Raw genomic sequence first — 26,234 nt, 5'->3', positions numbered from 1 at the left:
ACAGTAACAGTAAGTCTCTCAGTTTGCATCCAATTGTCTTCTACTTTTCGTATTTTTGGCAGTTTTCATTTCTTTGCAAGCTACTGTAACATTTATTAAAGTTTCACCTGCTTCTACAAGTGGGTTCAGCATTGGTAACTTTTCAAGCTTGATGACTAGAAGAGTAGTAGGATGTTACAGTGTAATTACTTGAATAGGTCTGTTTGACTGGGCAGGTTGTGAACTGACTGCACTGAAGTTTCCTGAATGAAATGAGGTCATACTTGCCCTGATGACTTGCGTTCAGAACTCTGAATTACACATCTTCAGGTAGAGAAGAAGAAAAAAGGTAGAAAACAATTCTGCCAATTCATTTTTTGCCATATAGTTGTCTTTCCTTATATCCACATTGGGAATCAAGCTAAGAATCTCTAGAGAGCCAAAAAGCATGTTATTCACCCTCTTGCTCAAGCTCAGAAATTGCTTGGCCTAGTGAGTGACGTATTATCCAAGTTACAATTAGCATAATGTATAAATGAATAGATTTTTCTCCCTTAATTGCTGCATTTTCTGAAAAGAAAAAAAAATTATATCTGCTTCAGGTGTTATAGTGTTTCTTTGTCCTTTCAGAAGCCATTTTGGTGCCCTAGCAGACTTTTTTCCCCTGAAGACATAAATTTTGCTAAATTAGAGTTTTGTGTGGTCTTCAGTGAACTCATTTGAAACCTTTTGAATACTTTATGTATTAAAACAAAAGGATATATTTCATCTTATTAAAAGGACAAAAAATGTAGTTCTAGGGTAATTAATTAATTTTAACTTTGGAGATATTCATTCTGCCTCTGCAAAACAAAGGAAGGAATGCAAAAGTTTTATATTTTGTTCTTTCTTTTAACCTTAGATATTGTATGATTCTTGTCAGTATTTATCTCATTTTGCTTAAAGCAGATTGAAATTCTAATTTCTTTGTATTTCTGGGTCTTTTTTTTTCAACCTATAGCTGTGAGAATTACTCAGCTATCAGGTTGTGGTAGCACATTTTCTTCTATTAGTGTTATAATTAGCTCTGTAATTATTAGCCTGATTTTTGACCTATTTATTCTGTTTAAAATCTGTAAGGCAAAACCCTTCTGGCCGTGGCTCTTACCAAGAGAAATTCTTCAGGAGCCAAAAGTTAATTGGGCTAAACTTTATGGATGAAGAAAAGAAAGGGGAAAGAATAAAAAAACAACAATCTTATAATGAAAAGTCCTATTTTTTATTGTATTTTATTCTTTGACATTTTTATGAGAGTATGAGGGCAGACTTCTAACTGCTTAAAAATCCCAGCACCTGAAATTTGAAGTAGGCATAGTTTTGGAGACCATCCCCAAGTACCAGACAAGGAGCTATGAGGATATTGGTAACATGTTAGATTATAAAATAACATAAATGTTTAATTAAGAAAAAATATCTATATGTAAAAGGAGCATAATATTTTCTCTGTAATAATGATAAATTTTAACAATGTTAAAGGCAGAATAACCTCTGAGGTTGCAAACATTGGTAATTTTATGTATTATTCCAACAATCTTACAATAATTCATACATGTTTTACACAAAACAATAAACTACTTATTTGGAAAAAGAAAAAAGAATGAAGGTTGCAAACCAGAGAATTCTTCATTCCTCAAATAACTTAATGCTAACCTCAACTCAAGATGTTTCTTTTAATTATTGATCAACTAGCCTTTTACACTCAGCTGGCATAATGCCTCTCTCTGTCTGCTAGTCTACAAAATCCCAGTTCTCCAAAAATCCATATATATTATCTGCTAGCCACTAATTTGATGTGGAATAGCAATTGAAGATCTCTCTTAGCAACTCCAAATCAATCTGTCAAATATTAATCACTGGAAAATTACTGACACATATTTTTTTTTTTCTTTCTTTCACCTTCCAGACCCAGGCCTGTCTCTGTTCCACCATTCAGCATATTTTCTCATTCATTCTTGAGTGCAAAGTGTTTACAGTGCCCAGCAATACTAATGTGATTCCACTGAACCATTTGACATGGCTCAGATAGCTTACCAAAGAATTCAGCCTATGGCTGCGTGAACTCTTGAAGGAATCAGAAACTATACTATATAGATAAGCATTATATACAAGTACTTGTTGTCATGGTTACACAGATAGGCTTGCTTCTGACTTTTCTCTGCTTCTTCTGAATAGGAAATAGAGATCCAGGGAGACTTTCAAGCCTCACTCAACAGACATTCGTGCAATTTTAAATGTGTGCGTGTCTGAGAAAAAGAAAAAAAAGAAAGAGTGGGTGGGCTGTAATCCACCTACTTCATCTTTTAAAATATTTATAGATAGCACAGTGTAAGTCAACATAAATAAAAGAAGCCTGTACAGGTTGCAATGCATTTTTCAGGGCCAAAATAGTGTTTTGCTGTCAGGGAAATCAAAATAAATTAGTTAAACAAAGTATTGTAAAGAGAAAATAAACCTGAGAACCTCTCAATGCATTATTTCAGTAGACATTTTAAGTAACCAAATCTTTTTGAGAAATCCATGAGAAAAAATTGTATATATGGCTCTAAGCAGAAAACAATAAAGCATAAACAAAATATACATGTTGTTTTCCTTGACAAACATGTGCCCTGCACAAGTCCATAACTCAACATAGCTATTGAGTGCTTTAAGCTTAAGGTGTGTTATAGCAGTTTAAAAAGAGGTAATGCAACTTCTGAGTGAGAAATTATACTCTGGTGATTGACATGTGAAGCAGGTATTTAATGCATGGTTATCTCCCTGCCAGACCACCAAGCCGTGATTAAACTGTTTGCTTGACTTCCCAGCTGCTGACATAAGTATTTAAATGATTTCACTGTTTGCACGTTTGCAGGTTATTGACCTTTCTCCTCTAACCAGACCTGAGTGTCTGGACCAAGAATATTTAAAAAATCTGGTATCTAGTCAGCAGGCAACTATGACTCACTATTTATGGGGTGGATTCAGGCCTTTCTCTTACGATAGACTAGTCATAGTATCCCCTCTGTTGACCAGATGTTCTCCATCAGGGTCTCACCAGGGACTCACTGGTTCACATATGTGCGACTTTTTTCTTCAGGACAAGTAGCTGAAGATAATAACTGAGAAACCTAGACCGGCTCCAGCAAAGAACCTAAGCATGCAGGGAACTGTAAGCAAATAAGGAGTCCTCTTTAATCACAAAGGTTTCTATTATGCAGAAATACACAATCAAAATTATCTGGTGACCTGTTGTATACCTTCATGTTTTATCAAGCATTATGGTAATATGTTTTCCTACTGTCTAGTGAAATTATACTTTTTTTAATGCTTTTCTATGAAAACAATATGCAAAATACTTTTTCTTATTAATATTAATATAATCTGAATTTGCTGATTTAATTTTGTTTCCAAGGAAACTGCCTGGGAATTTATCCTATGGTTTTAGTATTTTAGTTAATTAACTTTCTCATCCCTTATTTGGGGCAAATATTTATATATATTTTTCAGCAGAAAAGTTTTTTCCCCAAATTTTATATAGTTTCAGCTGCCTGGTTAACCATCCATGGCATTATTTCTTCGGGTTTTTTTTCACTGTTCATACTAATTCGAATTTTTTTTTTTTTTTTTTTTTTTTTTACTTATTTTTTAATTTTCTTGGTCTGTGATATGTTAGCCAGTTCTTTCTGGCCTTATTCCTTTTAGCTGTGTGTAAGGCAGGCCTGCAAGTATGGAGGTAACTTCTGTTATTACAGAAAAGTCTGTTAAAAATACAAAACCAAGGGAAAACACCCAGAGTGTAAACCCCAAAAATCCAGCCAAAGAGATGTTTTGAGAGTGAGGAAATGAGAAATCACTTAGCTGTCCATGCCTGCACAGATCAAGTAATCGCATAAAGTAATTTGAACACTGCAGGTTCACTGTGAGGATGCTCTGGGTTAAAACATTAGTAGGAATATGATGCTATCTGGTGAACTGAAGTGGGAGTTTTTTGCTTTTACTCACATCCTCCAGGCTTTGGGCAGCAGATTATTATGGGTATGACAGCTGAGAAAATGTTGAACATTGGATAATAGAAGGTCACAGTGGTACAGGGAACTCCAGAGCCTGTGCTTTCAAACTCAACTTCTTTTTGTGAAATACGCCTTTCAGTTTGTTTTGAATGCTTATAGTGCCTTTTATGCACTGTCTGCAGGCTATTTTAAAATATATTATTGTGACGTTGGTGACCCTCTAGATGATTATTCTGCTTTGGGTTGCACACATTTTCCTTTGTCTTTTTGAACTCGTCCCTTGCCTATTCTTTTATATTTTTTATCTATTTCCTGAAATACTTTTCTCATTTTATCAATAAAGGGTTTCCATCTGATGCCTCCTGCTTCACCATGCACTCAAGCAACTCTTCAATTGTAATCTGTTGCCTATAGTCTGGGAGATGGGAGTTATTCTAAAATTTGTTAGATATTTTTAATTGATTTTTTTTTGTTGTTTTACTGAAGAATATGCTTTCTTCATAATGAAAAACAAAATACAAGCTAATTCCTCAGTTAAACACATTCCAAAATTATCCTTATATACTTTGTGGGATTTCTCTTTTTTTCTTGACTGGAGCTAGAATAACCAAAAAGGCCTGCAGAATCAGGAATCAGAGTTGAGCTTTTTTTCCACTCAAAAGAAAAAAGAGTCAGGAGGAAAATGTGGGAAAGTTCTCTTTGTTGCTCTTCAAGAATGATGTCCTGCTGATAAAGCAGTGTGGTTGGTTGACCTTGGCCAGATTCCAGGTGCCCACCAAGTTGTTCTATTGCTCCCTGTCCCTGTAGGACAGGGGAGAGAAAATAAGATGGAAAAACAACTCATGGCTGAGATAAGGCAGTTTACTACCACAGAAGCAAAAGTTTGGGTGCAAACATAAAAACAAATAGGTTTATTCTCTACTTCCCATCAGCGGGCAATGTTCAGCTACTTCCTGGGAAGCAGGGCTACAGCACACGTAGATGTTATTTTGGAAGGCAAACATTGTAATTAATGAATGCCTCCCACTTAGCTTTCATATCTGAGCTGATGCCATATGCTATGGGACACGCCTCTGGTCAGTTTGGGTCAGCTGGTCCCCTTCCAGGATCTTGCCCACCACCAGCCCCTTGATGGGGAAACGTTGAGAGACAGTGCTGATGCTGTGCCAGCCCTGCCCAGCAGTACCCAAACACTGGGGTGTTATCAGCACCTTTCCAGCTGCCAGTGCAAAGCACGGCACTGCGAGGGCTGTGGTGGGAAAATGAACTTCATTGATCATTCATATCCGGCAAATATTATAACCACAAAAAGTTAAAAGTTATAAACAAGGTTATGTTGTTTCTAGCCTCCTTTTGATAGAGAAAGCTCAGTTATTTGGTTTTGAAAGCATTGGAAAGGCAAAATCTAGGAAAAGCTCTTTTCTATGAGACTGAATGGATAAGCAGTGTATATTGTATAATAGTAATAAAAAATGAGCATGCTGGTTTATTATCTGATTTTGTGTCTTTGTTGTTGTTTGTGAAAACATAGATTTTTAACTTGAGGCTTTTATTTCAGTGAACACCTGAAACTTAGATTCTGAGTCAATGTGTGGAACTGCCTTTCTTGCAAGTCTAACCTGCCTGCTTATCTCCATACCTCTAGGACATGTCAGCGCAGTGCTCCACTAAGAGACCACTCCAAAGCACTATGGCTTTTTTAGCACCATGCTTCTCACACACTAACACAGATCATTTCTGAGCAAGGTTAGGAAAAAGCAAATGATATTTAAGAAAGCTCTCAGTACCCCCTTAGAGTCAGCTCCCATACCCCTCTATTGAAATGCAGTTGGTGTAGGCATATCACTATGTTATGTCCACAACATTGAGTTCATTTGTGGATATCATTTTACCAGAAAGCTGTTGACAAATTAGAGGAAAGGACAGTTGCATTAATTGAGGTTGCACAAATTGAGAGAATGTAATTATTTATGGTAGTAAATGGTGTAATAATAATGAGAAATTGAATGAAATTAAGACAAAAAATATTTAAACAGAATATAAGAAATTGTTCTCTGACAGTGAGATGTATGAAGCTACAGTTTCTAAAGAGAGGTGGTGGTACTCTCATTGCCTGAAGCACTTGAAACTATACAGGAAGAGAAATGTTGAAAATCTTGGAAAGTGTCTCTGCCTGAACTGGCAGGAGAACTGAGTGACCTTTTCCTTCTTTTATTTTGTGAATATTAAAAACGGTACTTTTAAAAGACTTTAATATCCATGTCAAAAATTATACCTACCTTTTCCGGTATTTTCAGGTATTTTCTTTCTTTTTTTTTTTTAATCAGTGTGGAAATGTCACTGAATACATTAACTGACACACTCTTTATCTCATTAAATTCCTTCTTCTCCTTGTTAATATTACATCTAGCTTATAGTGACTGTTAATTGATTTTTCTTTATCTTTCATAATTTTCCTTTCATATGCATTGCCAATAGCTCTTCCACCTCAAAATATTTTCAATTTTGATGGTTATTTAATTTTCCATCTAATGATGATTACTCTGAGAACTTCATTACTGTGCATCTTGCATAACACTGTTGAGGTAACCAGTCTGGTCAGTAAGTTATATCACAAGGATTTAGTTGTTTAGTTCTATACCTGCACCTGACTCTCTAAAATTTTTCAAAGTTTCTGTTTACTCCCTTGTTTTGGGTTGTTTCCCTCAGACCAAAATGTAGCCTATATAAACCTTTGTATACTGAAATATATATAATAAGAGAATCAATTTTTCTCAACTATATCTTTCGTGCTGCTCAAAATTAAAATTGCCTTTAGAAACAGCATTTCCAATGCAGACTTGAAAACAATACCTGCAGATGTGTTACTGCTTATCAGAGCCCTAATGAAACATCCAGCACAACAAATTTATTGGCATTAAACACTTTACTAGAAAGAGATCCATGTTATAAGTACTCAGTTCAATCCTTTGGATCTGCAGGTACAGTTTTCCGGTTCTACATCACTCCATCTCACCTCTGGGCTTTTAAATGAGCAGTGAGAATCCCTCCTGGTTCCTCTGATGACTCTGCCAAAGCACAGGCACTTTCTGCTCCTCCTCAACCTATGCAGGCCAGATTTGTGTTTCTAGGAGGTGTCTGAAGTAGCTGTCCTGTTCTTGTAAATTCAATCTCAGTATTTCCACAATTTTTCATGGTTTCCGTCCTTTAACAAGTTCTGCGACTCTTTAGCTAAAAAAATGGATTTACTTTTTTCACTTCCACTGTTACAAACTGCATCTTTTCCAAAATGAAATTTTCCTACACACTTGTATTTAATTGACATACTCCATGAGATGGACCAAACCCATCTTTGCAAAACATCAGTTTCACCTTAGCCACCTGCCTGTTGCTGACTTACTTAGTATTGTCAGCATCCTCAGGACTGTGCTGTCTTTAAAAGGTGTGCGAGATGTTAAAAAGAAAAGCTGTCCCATTTGCAGCCTGACAGTCTTGTATGGCCAAGCACTGCTTTTTGAATATTTTACCTGAGCAAGCAGCACTGGACACTTTGTCCTTTCTAAGCACCTTTCTTTGTCTCTTGCCAGGGATAAAGTTCAGTGCAGTCCTTTCTGTCTCAGACACCCTCCCAAATTCTGGCTTTTGCCACACAATATGCAGATTCTTTTGGAAATAAATTCTGAGGTGATTGTCTTTTTAATACAAATGTCCATTTTTGAATTAGTTTCATTTCTTTTGTGTTGGCCATGGTGAGTCTTTCTTCATATTGTGCAGTCTTTGTGATAGCTCATGTTGGACTTCTAAGGACTTGTCCTGAGTCTTTCATGGCACCACTCCTACAGGCTTTTTCTCTTTTTTAAAAAAAATCTGATTTCCCAATGAAGCATCCGTAACTCCTTCATTCTTCCTTTGTGCCACTTCATCATTATCATTAACGTTCTTCTGTGGTCATCTATTTCCAAAATACCACTGAAAAAGAAATCAAATCACCTTTATACTTCGCTTTCACAGGAAGTGCAGCACTTTCCAGACCATTAACACAGAAGTCCATCGTTAATTTCCTCTGCCTGATTTAACTGAAAACTACTAAAACATTAAGTTGCTTCAGAAGCAGCTTCTTTCAGAAATATATTGCTTGTTTTTGGCACTCTGTTCACTGCAATTGCAGAATAAAGCAGAATTAAACCCTCTTTTCCAGTTGTATTCAACATTCCCCTGCTGCTCAGAATAAAACGAGAGTGATCAACCCTTTCTTCTCTATCCTCTCCTTAACTCCTCTGTCTGGTAGTTTTCCCTAATCTACATTCCTTCCCCTTGGGCCCTGTATTATTTAACACAGTTTGGATTGACGTGCTATGGATGAGAGGAGACAGCTTTTCTGACATTACTGCCACACCGATAATGATGTAATGAATGATTTTCACCTCCTCAGATGAGCAGCTCATAACAATACTTATGTTGCTACTTCAGACCGGTATCCAGTGTGACAGAAGACCACAGAATCTGCTTGCCGGAATAAATATGGTCATGAATTTGTCCGGAGGTGCTAAAGTCAATGAGAGAAGGAAGGTTCCAAAGTTAAGATATTTATAAGGCAGACCCAGCAGTCCTAGGAAACGAACAAGGTGGCATTGTTTAAGAAATGTAACTGAACCCTCTGGATGGGAAGACTAAGTGAAGCCCATCCATCCTATCACTTAATGTCTGCCACACTTAGAATGAATCACAGAATCATGGAGTGACTTGGGATGGATGGAAGGACAGAAGGGACCTTTAAAGGTCATCAAGTCCATTCCCCCAAGGACCAGCCTGACCTTGAACCTTTCCAGGAACGGGGCATCTACAACCTCTCTGTGCTGCTTTCACCAACACTTACAGAGTTGTAATTTTCCAATTGAATCTGATTCTTTCTATTTCTTTTCATCATTTTGGAAATAAAATTTACACTAATTCTTAAGCAGAAATAATTTGAGTCATAACATAATATTTCAGGTGTGAATTCTGCAAAATATTGAGTATTGCCCAGTAACAATTATATATAGTCTCATTGATCTTGTAAGAAAATCCTTTCAGACTTTCTGGGGAATGGGAGTTTTGTATCTTGTGAAATTCTATAAAACATCAGTTGACTGAATTGCATTGACAAATATATCTTTTTGATAAAGGGAAATACTTCTTAAGTTCACCTCATTTTTAACTTATCTTCCTGGAACAAAGGTTTAACACAACCCCTGTTTAGCCAACCATATACAAATGTGTCTTGGCTGGGGACTTTATAAGTGCCTCACACAACAACCTTTCTTATATAAGGTAAACATACATGATACCTTTGTTGGCAGTACTCATTATACCTTTTGTCAGACACACAAGATTAAGCAAAGAAAGGAGGTCTGGCTGTTTTTCACATCTTACATTAGCTGCAATTTTTTCCTAATAAATTAAGTGGAGGTAGATTCTAAAATCATTCTAGACAGCTACAGTAGGCATTGCCAAGCTCCAATCCAGAAAAAACATTGTGGTAGCTAAAGGCATGTCACTGTTCCAACTGACCAGTTTAACCTGAAATCCATGCTGTAGCACAAAGCAAAGTAAAATATTTGCATTGATTCTGGAGTAAAAAAGAATTTGACTCCATCAGTTTGGGTTCACATGATACATCCACTACCCTAGCCAAATACTTTTTCAAGATTCTTTGAAACATAATGAAATCTAGTTTGACAGAAAGAGTTTTATCCTTCTGAGAAGCTAAACATGAATTTTTTTTTTTTTTTTTTGCTTTGACTGCAATAAAAAAGAGACTTGCTATGTATGCTACAAGGCATTTACCTTGTGTGTAATCCAAAACCCACAAGGAGTCAGTACAGGCAAAACTTTTCTCTTGTTCCGAAATTAATGATTTTGTTTTCAGGCTTTTGGATTCTGGAGGAAGCCTTCTTTCAGAGACATAATGCTGTAGGGCCCAGGAAATAATCTGAGAATTCTCAGGGTATAGCAGGGATAAGGGGAGAGTTATTTTTCAGTGAAAAGTTGAAAAAAGCACAGAGGAAAGGTTGAGAAAAGCAACAAGATCTGAAGCAGGCACCACTTGTCCAACTCTGTAGTGCAGTAAATAGCACGCTGTGCCTTTTGGCCTTCCTGCTCTTTGTTATGACATTATACTTCCTAGAATAGCATTAGGTCATTTTTTTTTTTTAAGGTGTAGTAGCATTTTCATCAGGCAGCTACATGATTCTTTGGTGAGCTAAGATATAGCACTACTTTCAACCTGAAGAGGTAGATCTACTTTCCTCTGTTGAGGGGAAAGCTGGTACAAAGTGCATTTGACATGATGCCTGAGAAGTATGAGTTGCAATGGTCACTTATAAAAGGTAGAGTAAGAAATCTGTATTACAAGTGGTGAAAAAAATGAATGAGTAGTTGTCATAGGTTAGCAAGCATAGTCCCGGAAGGGACGTCCTTGCTAAGGGGTGCTTACAGTTTCCTCTGGGAACTGAAAGAACCTATCAGCTGGCCAGTTTGAATATGGACAATTCTCTAAGCCACTTAAAGTTGTGACCACATCTGTGATCCACATTTAAGAACAGACAAACTCCCCCTCCAAGCTCTCTCTCGTTTCCGGCGCTGGCACAGGTGGCTGCAGGCCCCGTGTGGGGGCCAGCGGGCCCGGCCAGGCCCTGCTTGGGCCAGGCCAGGCTGGGCCACGGCCATCCTGGAGCCGATGGACCTGTTCCAGCCGTGGAACCCCCCCACTGCCTTGCCGTGGGCAGCTGGAGCGGCTCGGCTCTCCCCCCTCTCCACTGCGATAAGAAAAATTCAACATTCCAGCTGCAAAGCTGCAAGGCCGAGGTGAGATTAACCCTTTTAATGCTGTGAAGAGCTGAAAACCTGAGGGAAGAGAGAGAGGAGATGCTTAAAGCTGAAATTCTCTTGTGAAGCTATGATATATCAGAGTATCCTGTTGTAATTTCATGAAGATATGGGGGTGGAGTGTTCAACTCGTAAGCAAAAGCACCTGCGCTGAGATAGGCAGATGCTGACGCAGCTGTAATTTCATGAGAAGTTTGGACAGGGAGAGATGGACCAGATGAGGACTTTTGCTCCAAACGGGAAAGGAGAAAACCTCAGTCCCTAGAGATGCTCCCAGAGATAGTCCTAAAGATGAAGATGATGAAGACCCTTTGCTCCCAGGGAAGGAGAAGGGCCTCTGTTTTTGTTTCTGAACGGCTCAACCTTAAAATTGTACCCCAAAAAACTTCAAGAGTGGACCCTTGAAAGCAGTTGCGGGAAAAGCTGCAAGTCGGGGGAAAGGACTCACACGCAGGCAGAGAGACTCCTCTTCCTAAGTGGACTGAACAAAGTTATTTGGAAGTGGGCGGCTGTCTCGTTGTGATACTGTTTTCATAGCATGAGCAAGAAGAGACTTCTCTTTCTAAATGGACTGAACAAGGTTATTATGGAAGTGGTAAACAGACTGAACATCTTAAGGGTTGTCTTTTTACATTGTCAGTGGGAGAAGGGAGGAAGGTGGGGGAAGGAGGAGAGTTCTGAAGGTGGTATAATTTTTTTTCTTCTTTTAGGTCTGTTAATAAACTTCTTTATATTCTTTCAAGTTTGGTGCCTGTTTTGCATTTCTCCTAATTCTTATCTCACAGCAGATAAACAGTAATGAGTGTTTTGGACCAAACCACTACAGTAGTGAAAAGAAGTACAGAACGAATACTGTTTCCCATAAATTTCCTGAATGTATATATTGACTATTCAGTATTGCTTTTTTATATTAAGTGGCAATTTGTTGTTGCTATTGTGTGATATCTGTTGTGTTTCATCCTGAGCTGATTATTGCAAAAGTTTCAGCAGAGTGAAAAAAGCCCACCATCTCTCTCTTTGGCACAGCACCACCAGCAGTCAGTCTGGTGTACAAGAAACAGCCTCAAATATATTGTTACCTAAGCTACCTATGGAAAAAATAACAAAAAAGGGACATTTGTACACAACTACATTATAAATCTTTTGACTTACAAGCATCTGCTATTCTTTTTTGTGAGTGCTTTACCATGCCTCTGGACCTTGACATCTAGGTGCTTATTGAATAACTTGAATTTTCATCTCTTATAACCTTTATTGAGGAGAACTACTCAGGGTAACCCTTCTAATTCTTAAAATGAAACCCTTCCAACAGAGGAAATGCCTGGTGTTTTGGAAGCCAGAAATCATCAACCTAGAAAAGAGTCCTTTAAAATTTTCAGCATAGGAGAATGTTCTACTTAAAGTGTGCTGCTGATAAAAGAACTCTCTATCTCTAGAGATACAAAGCAGAAAAAAATGATGCTGTACATCAGAGAGATAAAAGATCACTGTGCTGAAAGTAATCATCAAACTACGACTTTTTAAAGCTTGAAACTGCATATTTCTAAAGTTTTCACTGTTTCTTCATTCTTTCCATATATTTTCACAAAAAAATACTATTCCTTTAGAAAGTATCAAAAATATATGACAAATATAAAAATATAAGTTTTTAAGAGACTCAAACTCCATCCGAAATGTTTGTTCCTTTAAAGTAAAATTCTCTAAACAATCAGTTCATTAAACCAACAATATTTTCCACTTTCCAGAGATAAAAAGAGATTGGTTTTAATATGCTGACAGTACAAAAAGACAAGCTTAAAGACTGCAAAAGTCTCCCAGGCATACAATTAATCTGAATGAAAATTCTAGTTGGTATCTTGATATAAATAAAAGATACCATTAATTTGTTGTTCAAATTACTGAAAACGTCCCTGCCAGGAGAAGTCTGAATAAATCCAGGTTTGACTGACAGGGCATTAAAGGCAAACACTCAGACATTTAAATCAAAGGCTTGTTATTCTTTGTAATACTCTTCTTGAACCCAGCTTACTTGCAAATTCAAGTCCTGACCAAGATTTTCATTTTATTGGCCAAATTTATATCGACACAAGGTATTTATCATAATCATATCTTTTTGGCTTACATGATTTATATAATAGACTCTCTCAAGGAAGAACAGCAGACAAAGACACTAGTTCTAAAAGATAACACTGTTAATTGTGTCAGTATTTATTAAAATACTAACACTCATTCTGTAAAGAGCATTAGTGGTCAGTGTGGCTTTGCTTTCTCTGCAATAACTGGTAGCAAACATTTCAAGGTATTGGATAACTCTCATGGGTTACTACTCTTCCAGCAGGATATGCTCAAAAAGAGAGCTGTGAAACACCCTCCTTCTCTCCCCATGGTATGCATTGATTGCAAGGAAACACCTTACACCTGTTTGCTGCTGAGTGGAACTTCTCAGGGCCACACAGGCCCCTGAAATATTTCACATGGTAGAAGACTACACTAGCAAGCACCTAGATAAAACCTATCAGTACTGGCTCTGCTAAGTCCATGTGGATAGAGGCTAGGTAGTCACACATTCTATGCACAAGTGTCTTGGCCTATAACGAATTAATCAGCGGCAAATCTTGAGATGTTGGAATCTGAAACCCCTTAAAATAGAGCCTTGAGTAATTCCCCCAAGTTTCACAACAAATCCTGTTTTATTTTCAGTGGGGATGAATAATACAAACAGTGAAATCAGACTGTAAGGTACTCAATCTGAATTTACTGTAGAGTACAAAAGTAATATAAACCACTGTTACCTTGAGTAGCACAGTGACTGCCTTCTGCAAATTATGTTGCAGAAATAGAAGTTTCTGCACTGAGGACTGAAGTATGAAAGCAGCAATAGAATTCATAAGGTATATGATTTATTTTTCAAGAGTTTATTATGGCATTATATAATACTTGTTATTTTTTGGCACAGACTTCATTGTGCTGCTGTACTGCTTTTCTGAGATTGAGTTGCATCCCTTTGTCTGTTTAGCTCAGCATCTTAGTAATATGAGTAATAAGTGCAAAAAATTTTCTGAAGAAACTGCATCTCTGTTTCCTATCTGTACTTGGTAGAACTCTTTCTTTTATTCCTTGTTTCTCACAAACTCATTCCAAGCACATCAGTGAAGTGTAGCAGCAGCACTTGAGTTTACAAGAAACCATTTACCTGGTAGGAGGGAACAAAATTCACATCCAAGATTTACTGCTCATCCCAGAATATTGAACTGGTTCCTAATAAAGCCAAACTAGGCACGTCCTTAGCATTGATGGTGTATTAACAAGAATCACTTCATCCCTGCAACCAAGCCTGGAAAAACCATCTAAAAATAGCATGCCAGCATTGGATTTTCAGTACAATTAACTACTTTGAAAAATGCTGAGACTGCTAAGGAGATAAAGAGGACTCTCAATGTTAGATAGAGCTATTTAAATAGCATGTTGGGAAATGTTAAATTTCAGCTTCTTCTTGTTTACAAATAATCAGTAAATAGATGCAAATTTTAGAGTTTCTCTTGCTGAGTATTTTAAGAGAACATTTTTAACCCTACAGATTCTTTTGATCAAGAGCTGAGATACTACAAAGAAAGATGTATTATGGCATCATGGAGAAAATAAGTAGCTGCCTGCCTGACTTTTTTATAGCCATTAGGGTCTAGAGTTCATTATGTGTTTTGTGCAATTAGTCACACAATATTGGTTCTGCGCCTAAACATTATGCAAATACATGTGAGGACTGCAGGAAAGAATCCTTGATACCTATATACCCTAATGGCTAGGAGCAGTTCAGGGTTTCAGAGAGAGAGCAGAAGTGAACTGCACTGTAAACTTTTTAACCTTTTCTTATTTTCTTTATTTTGGTTTGTTTGCTTGTTTATTTTTCTCCCTGAGGAAAATATAGTATATGTTGATATATGATAACTTGGGATGTAAAAACCTAACTCCCTCTCCATTCTAGGAAAAAAAATACATAAACTATCTTGTCTGAGCCGGCTGTTTACAAAATATACACTCCTTTTGCTCGTCACAATCACATAGAGTAATTGCATATATATGAACACAGTACTAACTGCCAAAGATTTCCTCACTGGTCTTTGTCCCTCTTATCAGATTAATTGCCTGAATGCCAAGGTTCCTGCTGGAGTGTTTAGAGTGCTGCTGTGTTTATATGCTGAACGTTGTTTCTTCTGTTTCCCTAACACAAACTGGAGCTGTTGCTGTCTTCTAATATCATTCTGATTAGGTTTCTTTTACCATTCATTCCCTTGATAGGCATGGCAGAGTGAATACTCTGATATACTACAATACACCATTCAGAATTAGTTTTGCTCATGTGCCATTTGTCTTATTGTATTTTTCTGTATAAACATTAAGAGAAGTATTTTTCCAAACACAGTGCAACTTTCAGACGTTCCTACAATTTATTGCAGGTAACCAATAGGTGATAAGCTTGGGGAAAGCCTAAGTTCTTGATGAAGGATTTTGGCATCTGGTTAAAAAAACCTCAAACTGAAATTGTCTCTGAAGGAGATAGAATTTTAGAAAACGGGAGTCTGTATACTCAAAAGGCGCTTTAACTAGAACTGCAAATCAATGACGGTAGACAGGTGTGCCTAGGTGTGCTCTGTAGCTCCTCCTACTAGAATAGAACTCCAGCTTCACATGGCTTCACTTATCTTTACATTCAATAAGCATGGTAAGACTCTTTTCTCAGCCTGTAATAGTAATGATTATTTCAAGTGTAGCTGAAACAGGAAATGCTGGACATGTTTTTCCTTCTTAAAAGGAACCATGATAGATCAGCACCAAGTTGTTCACAACAGAAATTCAGTCATGAATTCTTTGGCTTTGAAACTATATTTTAGATCAGAGCATTCCCAAAAATTTAACAGTCTGGGTGAACTGTCAGCATGTTCTCTGTGCTTCTCACATTGCAGGGATTATGTGGAATTGAAGTCTATAGGTAGTTTCTGATAGGAGAAAACCTGATTATGAAATCGAGTGTGTCTGATACAACCCATGTTACTGCCCAGCCAGGGTGGTTGCTGCCCAACAGGATGTACCATGTCTTGTTATCTAGAACACAGGGGGCATTCAGCAGCAAGGAATAGTTAACTTGCACACAGTTCCCCTTCCTCGGTGCTCCATCCAAAATACATACTTGCTGTAAGGCTTCCTGTTAATGCTGCTATTATGTATTAGATAAATTGATACATATGCCATTCTGAACTCAGGCATTTTAATATAGCTTAGCATGATTTAAAAAAGTACTGGGTATCTACCTTCTCTTAAGGTATCTACCTTGAATTAATGACAATTTATGTCTGAAAACATTGGAAAACTGGGCTTCTAAAACTTCACAAGGGGGCAGACTTCTGAAAGTCATTACCATGTCCTACCAAGTCAGTTCTTAGAAATATTATCAATCATTTCTGTGAATGGTATTGTGGACATTTATGACAAATACTCCCTCCTGCAGATTGGGACTGAGTCACACACTCACCAAACGTACTATGCTCCTGACATCTGTCTGTATGATATGGTCTCCACTATTCATACTAATTATATGAGTTTTCTTTGAACATTTTCCATTTGTCAGCATTCTCTTAGAAGTACAAACTTCCAAAGAAATGGCCACAGCGTTCCAGTGCTCACAACCCACTGAAGCAAGAGGAACACTACTGAGGATTATTCCTACTCAAGATGCTCCTTTTTGATTTAAAATTTGTGTACAGCTGGCAATTCAGTAGCACCCTTGAGTCTTTGGCATAATCAGCAGTCTGAGCATGGAAACCCCTTCTATTTCCATTCTTTTCATTCTCTTCATTCCTGAACAACTGTATTGTTGATGATATCAAAATGTAAATTATTTTCTTGACTTTTGAGTAATAAGTATTTCATAATCATCATATGATACACATGCATTATATGTACTGAGAATCTTTCCCAAATGGATAACAAGTATTTAATGAATATTTGTTTTCTTCTCCATTATCATTGAAATTAATGACATTTTTATCTAGCTGCTGGGCAATTTCATTGCTAGGATTCTTTTTGATCCATATTTGCCTTGAAAAGAAGCCTTTATTTTCAGTCTGATAATGAAAGATTTTTCCACATGTAGAATTTTCCTTTCCATATTCCTTGTGAACTTTCAATGATTTCTAACATCATGTGTGTATTTTTTATTAGCTTAGCTATTGACTAAAAGCTTACCTTTTTTTTTATCCTCTAGCTAATAGCTACTTTTTAAAATCAGACATTACCTTTCTTTATCATTTCAGTGTTACTTTTTTTTCCTAATAGTCAAAATTTTTTTTCTTAATATTTGTCTCAGACAAATTTTCAGTGTTGTCTTTTTACTAATTTCACATTTTTCTGCTCATAATTTTCTCCTCCCCTGACGAACATAAGTATTTGAGGGGGGGGTTGTGTAGTTTGCATGCAGTAGTTTGTAGTAATGTACTCATTTAATCCTGCTTATAGAACAGACATAATCAAATCATCATCATGTGTCCCTATAGAAGTGATAATCCAGTAGTATTTAGTTTGGTAAGCAAAATATATTTCTTAATGTCATAAGGTTCCTGATGTATGCTAAATCTCATTTCTGCATTTCAGTGTTTTCCTCTCCTTCTACTCATACTCATACTCTATAAGCACTGATACATACAGGGAGAAGCCAATCTTTTGGGCTTACAAAAGTCAGTGAGTCAGTACATGTTAGTTATTGATCTAACTAGAAGAAGCACAAGATAGAGAAATAGTCTATGAAGATTCAAAGTCAATGGCATCAACCTATCAATGATTTAAAAACTCCAAAAAATTACCATTTTGGACAGGAAATGTCTGTAATGTCTTCCCTATACTATTTTTGTAATGGCATATAACCACTGATTTTAATACTTCAGTCATTAATCCTCCAGGTTTCCAGGTTTCTGTAATTCTGATTGAGACAAATGTATACTGACAAATGAGCAATTCCAAGTGTTATTAACTATTTATTCTCAGCAGTGGCATATAAATAGTTAATAAGTATCATTCCCTTGTCTTCCCTTAGTGCCTTAGCTAATTTTGTAATCAATATCTTGCTTTGGAGCTAACTGTTTGATTTGTATTCCTCTTTGTGCCCATCCAGCCTGTTAGTGCTCTGCAGACTACTGTCCCACCACAATGCTTCCTTTTTTTATCACATAAAGGCAACTCAAACAACTGTCCTCTCCACTCAACAAAGATTCCACAAGTTTCCAAATTCCTACACCACTTATTAATCAGTGACTCCTTTCCACATTTTTACCATGTTTCCTTCTTTTTTGGACAATCCTGCTAAATGGAAAAATTGCACATCAACCTCAGAATAATAGCATGTGTATAAAATACAATAAAAATGTTCTTCATATATGCTACCCTCTGTAGAAGCGTGACTCAAGTGCTCTGGTTAAAGAAAATTAATTGCAGGTGCAGAGGAAAGAATAGATATTCAGTGTTTGTGTTCGTTAAGCTGGGGACAAATATAACTTTTACTTCTTTGCTGTTAAAGTTGTTTCATGGTCTAACATTTATTCTTGTTCTGGTCAGAAATATAGTGAAATTTGGGGCCATGTTCTGTGTGTCTGTCTGTCAGGGCTTTATATTTGGAAAAGTCACATTTCAGAATTAGAAATATCAAAAAAGAAAGAGCAAGGTTAAAGAAAAAACTCAAAGCACTTAGAAGAATGCTTTTTCTTTACTCTACAAGTGAGGTCCCAGTCCAGCTTTCACTACCTTGTCATTGTATCATTTTCATGTATCATTTGTAAAGTTTTATATTCCAAGATTGTTGTATTTTCTCTCATAAAGGACCACTAACACGGCATTCAGAATAAAGCAATTCTGTTTAAAAATAAATGTGAATTTGTTTACAAAGATTTACTTTAGACTTAGTCAAAACCAGATAAAGAATTGGAGCTGCTAGTTCATTTCTTATGATCTGTTACAATTAGTCATTTCTTCTAAGCCCTGGAGTGAATGGAGAGATTTATAAAATCATTTGCATCTCATCGGGTACCCATGTATTTATCTTTATTTCAGTGTAGTCTTCATGAAAACAGGAATACTGTCATTTCACAGGTGGCTTGGTGTTTTACCTCATCCAGGAGGTATACCAGACTAGCTCCATGGTTCTCTAATTTACAGCCTAACATGTGACACCATCCAACAGTTCCCCAGTCCAACGGCAGAGCCAGGCACTGCTCTACGCTCTTTGATGGTGGAGTGCTAATCCTGCAGAGCCTCACATTTGACTGTTATGCTGAATGGCTGCTGTGGCCTCCTGTCAAATTACAGTAGGTTATAGACCCAAAAATTGCCTTCCCATCAAGGGTTAAACTATATAATGTAATTGAGGCTTATTCTAAAAAATCTGCTTGCCCTGAGGTCAGGCAGAGCACTGAGCTGCAATCATTAATAAGCCATTTTGTGTTTGCCTCTGTGATCAAAGAATTCTTGTTTCCTTTGCATTTCAGCTTCAAATTTAGTTTCCAGAGAGAAGAGAGAATAAATCCTGACAATAACAATGGTGAATCTTAAATGGCACTCATTAAAGTCAATGTTTGATTTTTCAACTGTGCTACCTGAAATTCAATTTTTAGACCAAAAATGCATTTAAAAGCTTTGGGGCCTTTTGTAACAAACACCCTTTCACAAGTTATACTGATCTGCTATGTTCGATGGAAGACTATTTTATGTTATTTGTTCCATTAGTTCCTTTAATTTCCTTTATAATAGCTGAACCTTTACAGCAGTTAAAAAAATCTAATAGCAGCTTTGATCTTCAGATATCAGCTAGAGGGTACTCCACACTTAGATTTTAAATAATGTACTGTAGAAAGCTACCATCCAATGAAAAATCCTCAATTACTTTAAAAGCTACCCTTCACCATGCTTTTACATTTACAGGCCTTTCTCCCTTTTTTTGAAAATTCAACCTCCATAGTACTGAGGTGCTTTAAGCAATTATTTATGATAGCATTACCTCATACTAATTTTCTACTCAGTGCATAAACCAGAGTTGCATCTGCTTTTTTAGAACAGAGAACATGATCTAGCTGATACATGTTCTTCCTCTTCTCTGGCATAATCGATGGAAAACTCTCCCCAGAGACAGCAGTGCCTTTCTCTCCTTGCACAGAATGCAGTGTTGATTTAACTATTGTTTAGTAAATATTTTAGAACCAACAACAACAACAACAACAACAAAAAGCCCCAAAGCAGAACCCTGCATGATAAAATGTGACAATACATTTATTTTTGCACCTTTAGGACCAAAATATATGACAGATAAAGCTCTGAGCTTCATATGCTGTATGAGTGAATCACCTTGCTGTCTATAGGTAATACCGGCACTATTTGATGTGCGTGTGTTTGATTATGTACATGCACGCACGGCTTACATCTACTTTTACTCTGGGCATGGCTGAACATGGACTGCTCCATACAATACACTGCATATAAGCAAAGATACTTTTGGTCTCTAGAGGGGAACTGTTTGGGAAACACTCCTAGATTTTCTTCAAGGAAATTTCAGTTTTGCAGGAAAAAAATAGTGATTTGTTAGCAAACAAATCAGAAGGAACTCTCTCAGGCTGCAAAGCCTGCCAGCTTCACCCGTTCACACGTTTTTAAAGGTTGGAGGTGCTAAAATGGGCACCTACACATGATACAAGGGCAGCCACATGTTGTGCATAAAGTGTGTGGGGAATTGGATGAGATTCAGAATGTGAACCTCAATAATCTGCTCAGCAACAGTGAAATGCAAAGGAGAGGTCTCAATGATGACTAAATGAATGCTATTCCTTTGTGTTACAAAACTCCTTCTGTCATTCAGTATCTATACCTACTTACAAACAGAGAAATAGCTTGGATTAAATAGCTTTGGATTAAATATGGAGTTTTATTATTGTTCTGCTATAGGAGATACAGATTTAAATTCCTGTCCTGTGGGATGAAAAATGAGGCTTGAGTATTAAAACCACCAAACTCCTTGGCAGTTTCTTACTCTCTTGCTGAAACCTTTCTGCCTTGTATTAATAATTGCATAGGCTTGAAACTATCTTGCCACAGCCTTGCCATTAACAATGTCAACTACTCCAGTTCTTAATTCTTCCATCCCTCAAAATATTTAATTTCTGGCATACAGTGCTGCACTCAGTCTCCCCCATCTGAGGTGACTGCAGAACCCCCTTGACTGTTGGATATTTGCATGCATAACTTGTGCTGTCCTCAAAGTACTACCTCCCTTTACATTTCAACTCTGCTACCAATGTGCTAGGGTGCTTCTTACCTTGATTTCTGAGATCAGAGTACTTCTGAACCTGCCAGTCTTGCTGATCTCTGTTAGGCAATTAAGTTAGAGGCATGTCAGAGCTGAGAGATGTATTAAAAGGCATTTGCTGACATTACTTATCACATTGTGAAGCCTGCTTCCAAGAAATGGGAGACAGATGATCTCAGCCAGATCTGAAGTTGCCCTTCTCCACTCAATTGCTTAGGTGGGATTCAGGTTCAGCTGAAAGGTGAGCCAGGTGAATGGTGACAGGACTGTCACTATTTAGTTTTAATTCTGAATTACATTGTTTTTAGCTTTCATGAAAATAGGATTTTTTGAATACTCAATATTAAAAAGCATAACAGCAGTTAGGTAGTGAGAAGAAAAATATTAACCCTAATTTTTCTACCAGCTATGAGGGAAAAGCTCTTTAAATCTGAATTGTAAATCTTCAAAATATTTTAAGAAATTATTTCTAAGAACTAGATAAATGTAACAAAAGCAAGAGAAAGAGGTAACTTTCCTCTTATAATTGTAATTTACTGAACATAGGTTTATCCTTTAAGGTTTTCTGGAAGACAGAACTGGTGCAGACACAGTTCTCCATCTGTTTTCTGCCTTAAACTGAAACATCTGTAAAGAAATATCTTCATATTTTTAAATGTGAAATGGGCTGTAAAGCTTATATATCCTGAACCGGGGAGGAGCAGAAATCAGATAACTTTATTCATGGAAATATTACAAAACTCTTAAGGATCTCCAAAACTCAAACTCAAAGTAAATCTAATTAAATATATAACAAATGTAAAATGCACCCACAAGTCCTTCCCTTAGGTCATTAAAGTACTTTCTGCAAATTGCTCCTCAAATCCTTGGACTAAGGGAAACAGAGATTTGTACAGCGAGATTTACAATGTGGTCATATGAGATTTGCAATTGCTTCATCAAGCTTTGTGTAACTGACAGTGCCCAACAGACTTGTGACTTTTTTCCCCCTTCCCTTCAATTTCAACTAAACAGTAAACAAAATTACTGAAAGTAGATCAACATAATAAGTTTCAATTTCTTCTCAAGAGAATCATGTTGCTTTATGTTTGGTACTCCCATTCAGAGACCTAGATTTTCCTCTTCTCTTCTTCCTCTGAAACATGGTGAGTAATGGATGCCCAACACTGAAAAAAGTATGGGAAAAAAACGTTTGCTCTTGGCACTATAATTGTTCACATTACAGGGTATTTTGGGGCCACCTTTGAGATCAAGGTCCCTTTTGCTATTTCGATTACATAGTAGAAAATAATCCTCACTTCAGCGCAGTTATAATCTTACTGGAAATGAATGACAAATGGAAGGTAGAGGGCAGATACATGACTTGTGGGTGCTAGCTCTTGTAAGTTAAGGTCATTTAGGTATGTCCTGTCGGAAAGGGGTGAGTTAGTATTGGTACTATATGAAGGTTAGCAGTCAAGAGAAAAAACCTAAAAGAAATCAAGTGCAGGCTAGTGGTGGACAGGGACAGATTGGCTTCCTTTTACAGTTAACCTGGTGTAACCCGTTATATAAACTAGATTTTTCTCACTGTTTTGTTCACACATGCACTACCACCCCTTGGACCCCTCTGACAGGAAGTGAGTCGAGGAGGCGGGGACTGAAGTTGTCTCAGAACAGCACTGCCCCACCTCCACAGGATATCTTCCAATCACCTCTTTCCTGTCATAATAGTCAGAATATTTGAGACAAAAAATGCTTAGTTCTGGTCCTCCACACTTGGTCTATACTTTTACAAGGTAGAGCTCCTTAGGAAATAAGAAATGCATCATTTGAAAGGTCACATTTCTTCTATTTACCTTTTATTATTGGTGTCTCCTTCAAGTACTGATATTACCAATTTACGTGTCTTGGTAGCAGGTGTAGCAGCATGACATTAATTAATGTTAATTTGTGGGTTTTGTATCACAACCCTTGATTGACATGGTATTTTAGCAGTGCTCACCAGTGCTGCTATGAGGAATTCCAATGGGCTGATGATGTTCCATTTTTATGCAATATGTGAATCATCTCTTGGCTTTAGCTGCACAATCCATTATAGTTCTTTCCCCATTTCTGCAAATTAGGCACAGTCTAAATTACCTAGTTTGTCACAGGGCTGTGATTCACATTAACCAAGAAAGCAGCTGTGGTACTCAACTTCTTGCAAGATTTTCAATTTTCATAGAAGTTTTAAGAGAAATTATTGTGTTGCTGGGTGTTATGTGCTCCAGTTTTTAATCTGATTTATTAGTTCAGGGGTGTTGAAAGGTTTGGTTCTTTTCTGACACTAGCACCTACTTTATTCTATGCTTCATGGTTTGAAACTTCTGGCAAAGTATGAGATCAGCCTCCACGCAGTAGTTCATTTGCTGGCTGTGAGACCTTTCACTGCCTGCAGCTTTTCTGTCCACCAATTTTGGAGGAACTCTGCTGGCAGAAGGCTCCCTACTACTTTCTGTAGAGCACCCGAACACACATGTCTTTGCTGGGGATATTTTGCGTTCTCTAATACCTTTCCAGGTATGAAACGAACCACTCTGTTCAGCTTCATCTAGTGACTACTTCTATGCTCAGCTAATAGTAATTAGCACTGTACAGAAAATCACCCTATGAAAAGCCAGTGTCCATAAAGGAGACAGAGGAGTCCTGCAACTTTATTTAAAGAGAGAGAGAAAAGAAAAGAAAAGAAAAGAAAAGAAAAGAAAAGAAAAGAAAAGAAAAGAAAAGAAAAGAAAAGAAAAGAAAAGAAAAGAAAAGAAAAGAAAAGAAAAGAAAAGAAAAGAAAAGAAAAGAAAAGAAAAAGAAAAGAAAAAGAAAAGAAAAAGAAAAGACCTAAAGTTTTATTTTTATTTGGAGTATGACTCTTCAAATTTCAGTAATAGAATTTCATAGTTAACCTCCTCAGCCATGAATTAACTGAAAATTGTTGAAACATCAAAGCTTCAAAGCCAGCCACCTATTGTTCGAAATAGCTCCGTCTTCCTTTTCTCCAGCACCTATTGCTAAATTGCCTTCCTTTTATTACCTTTTCAGCTGTTGTGAGGCTTTTAATGGCTTCATTCTTCAAGGTCTTTGCCTAATTTGCTGCAGTTCTGACTCAATTATCACTCAAGAGGTCTGCTTCTCAGAGTACACAAATTTTGGCTAGGGGATCTGAAGTCTGGGTCTCTGCCCAGGCACCAAATCCCCCTTGCTCTGGAGTCAGATAAGGATCAGAGGAATACCTCTAGATAAGGTCATTGTATTGGTAGGGCATTTGTAAAGGGTGGATTCCCAAGACCAAATGTTACCTTTGCTACTGGGAGGACATTTAAGTAAATGTTAATCCTAGGTGTCTACAGAGATCCTTTTGTGTTTTGGAATGAAGGTCAAGAAACTAATCACGCATGAAAGAAAACCACATGCATTTTGATTACTTAGAAAATATTGTCAGATGGCAAATTCTCTCCAATGATTATATATAATATACATGAAAGGAATTGGTGACTAATAAAGGTATGAGATCTGAGTGGAGGGGAGAGACATATCAAGGAAATACATGGAAAAATCAGAAGCAGGAATTTCAGGGTATTTGTGTCAGTCTGTTTTCTGGGAGTTTTGTGAGTTTAAATTACAGACTTATCCTTTTCTCAAGATTGATTTGAATGACAGTTCTGATGTAAAATATGTTTTCACCAGTTCCTATTGAAAGCCTAATTTCCAACTCATTTGCACTGAAACCTTTTTGGAATCCTTTATATTACTCTTGTTGTTTGCAATCAAGTCCACTATTCTAGTTCTGTTAAAAGAAAAATAAATTGTGGCAGCCAGAGTATAGGCAAACGTAAGAAAAAACCTGCAAACAAACTAAACATTAAAAAAAAAAGTGCTGTGAATTCCAAATGGGGGAAATAAAAATGATTTGTATTAAAGGTTAAATATACCCTAAACTATAATGTTGCAAGTTTTATAGTAATGATGTCTCTATATCCTTGTGCAATACATCATCAATCCACAGCCAAATACTAGTGACACTGTACATATTTTATTTTTACAGAAAAATATTTGGATACCACTTACCTCTGCGGCAGTTCTGGAAATTTTAAATATACTTCTTTCTTGGGAAAAAAGGAAAGAACATCAAAATGAATGATGAAACCTACAAAATGAATTTTCAGCTATTTTATGTAAACTGGGAGAAAGTATAAAAATTCTTGTTCTATTTCACTCTATCCAGAGTTTGATGTTAGCAATCTGGAAATGTTACATTTGCAGTATTACCTAACTGTAAGAATTATCTAGTTGTTACCTAGGACTGTAAATAATCACTAACAGTCTTTCTTCCTGGTGTGAGGAGGAGCTATGATAATACAAGCTTAAAGTAAGCCTGTGCAAATCCCTGGAACTAATTCCATCTGGACTGGTGAAACACAGCAGTTTAAAAATAGCATTACTGAAGAAAGACTTCATATTTAGTTGCAAATTTGCAGTACTTCCTTCCTATCCTGAGCTAAACATGTTTTATTCTTCCTCCTGGTGAACCAGAACAACACTGCCTAGAAAGCTGATAAAAGATTATCACAAGCTTGCATACTACCCCTCTTTATGAATCTCATGGCTTTAGTAAGGAAGAAAATCATGATCAAGAGAACTCCGTACTAGATGTGGGAGAAGACTATGTATGGAACTCAGTGGTACAAAATTACTGTAAGTATTTTTAAAGCTGAGTGTAGCCAGATCAGCAGTGCTTACTGCAATCAGCTACAAACTGAATCCAGCAGGACAGCAATGCTCTCTGCTCTATAGTATACAACTATAACATCTCTTCAATCTTCTTGTGACCTACTTTTCTCAATTCTAGTATGTGCACTATGCTTTTAGATACTAACAGAGTATTGGGGAAGTGCTGTACTTGTGGGTATAGTCTGGTTGAAAGGGTAGACAGTGATCTTCTATGGCTAATTTGTAATACTTCCGTCATTGTATTAGTGTGTGTATATGATGACTGTCAGTTCATTAGACCT

General features: G+C 36.9%; 2 long non-coding RNA genes across 2 annotated transcripts in view; one reads left to right on the top strand and one right to left on the bottom strand.

Moving 5' to 3' along the window:
* Window positions 1-1,218: 1,218 nt before the first annotated feature.
* Window positions 1,219-25,328, bottom strand: LOC125326693. The gene is made up of 2 exons (XR_007203945.1): window positions 25,291-25,328; window positions 1,219-7,976 (listed from the first exon to the last, which is right to left on the bottom strand). It is a non-coding gene; the product is annotated as an uncharacterized LOC125326693 (long non-coding RNA).
* A 203-nt stretch (window positions 25,329-25,531) lies between these two features.
* LOC125326694 overlaps window positions 25,532-26,234 on the top strand; it is a 31,914-nt gene continuing 31,211 nt past the window's right edge. The window contains exon 1 of the long non-coding RNA XR_007203946.1: window positions 25,532-25,917. This is a non-coding gene — a long non-coding RNA (uncharacterized LOC125326694). The remainder of the gene's footprint in view (window positions 25,918-26,234) is intronic.

Source organism: Corvus hawaiiensis, chromosome 5 (assembly GCF_020740725.1).
Source record: "Corvus hawaiiensis isolate bCorHaw1 chromosome 5, bCorHaw1.pri.cur, whole genome shotgun sequence".
NCBI lineage: Eukaryota > Metazoa > Chordata > Aves > Passeriformes > Corvidae > Corvus > Corvus hawaiiensis.
This window is presented reverse-complemented; position numbering and strand designations above follow the sequence as displayed.